This window comes from Halyomorpha halys, unplaced genomic scaffold (genome assembly GCF_000696795.3).
Source record: "Halyomorpha halys isolate HHAL.00 unplaced genomic scaffold, Hhal_1.1 Scaffold1403.1, whole genome shotgun sequence".
NCBI classification, from domain to species: domain Eukaryota; kingdom Metazoa; phylum Arthropoda; class Insecta; order Hemiptera; family Pentatomidae; genus Halyomorpha; species Halyomorpha halys.
In genome coordinates this window covers 103,580-104,892 of record NW_027114978.1, presented here as the reverse complement: position 1 = coordinate 104,892, position 1,313 = coordinate 103,580, and positions in this window count along the sequence as shown.

The following is a 1,313-nucleotide window of genomic DNA, read 5'->3' as shown; positions in this document are numbered from 1 at the left end:
GGCTATGATATTTCCATTGGTGTAGTAGCTGTTGGTTGATTTTAAATATTTTTTGTGCATATGTAATCACAGATCTATAAAACCCAAGATAACGATGATGCCTAAGATGCTTAGTTAATAGTTAGATTTTTTTTAAAAGTAGAAATGATTCTTTCAATTTTTATGTATGAAAATTCATATTTAATACACCATTATATGCCGTTATTATATGCCAATCGATTTGTCTCATTGTGAAAAATAAATACAGCTGATTCTATATACTGTTTTTTTTTTTAATTAAAAAAATAACAAGGATTTTAGTGAAGTAGGACAACATATTATTTTTTTTTTAAGAAAAAGCAAACCATATTCTTTTTTAGCATCGTCTGAAACCATTAAATTCCATTTTCCAAACAAATTAAAAATTAGTAATACTAAAATACAGTGAGGGTTATTATATAAAAACTATTCATATTTCATTCATATTCCATATCTATCCAAACTATTCATATTCCAAATCCATGAGTGCGCATTAACGTCTCCCATCAGTAATGAGTGTTCATCCCAGCCTTCCAAAAGATCTTCATGAGGCAGCTTGATTCCCGGGGGGCTATAGATAAAATAGATCTTCCTCATGCATCTCCCATTCCATACTTTGGCACGCATCACCTCAGACTTTTCTGTTGCTGTCATAGTCGTAATTATATCGATTTTAGCGACTAGATGGTTTTTAACATAAACTACCATTCCTGAGACCACTTGACGTCCACGTGTCAATATTTTCATTTGGTATCCTTTATACTTATAAAGTCTTTTCCAGTTGAAGCTCCACATTCAAAGATCAACAACGTCAATATTATATTTTTCCAAAATAATCTTCAATTCTGTAAGTTTATCATGTGTTAGACTTCCAGCATTCCAAAAAATGATTTTGTGAATTGCCTTTAGAAAGGCCGTTTGCATTACGGTTAAGTGCCGTAGTTGTCATATTTTGTGGGCTGATGTGGCGACAGCTACTGCTCATTTAGCGCTATCCAGGGGCCACGTGTATCAATGATACGGACGCGAGCAGCACTACCCCCCACATTGCTAATAATATCGATATCGATAATTATAAAAAAGTATTCCGATATTTTTTCATCGAAATATCGATATTTGGTTTGAAAAGATTAAGTAAATTTTATAAAAAGCATTCAAAATAGTTTTTAAATATTTTAAATAGATCATTCATAATTCTTTCGACATTATTACTAATATTGATATCGGGGATTAGAAACGATATTTCGATATCTTTTTTATCAAAATTTCGATATTTGGTTTATAAAGATTAAGAA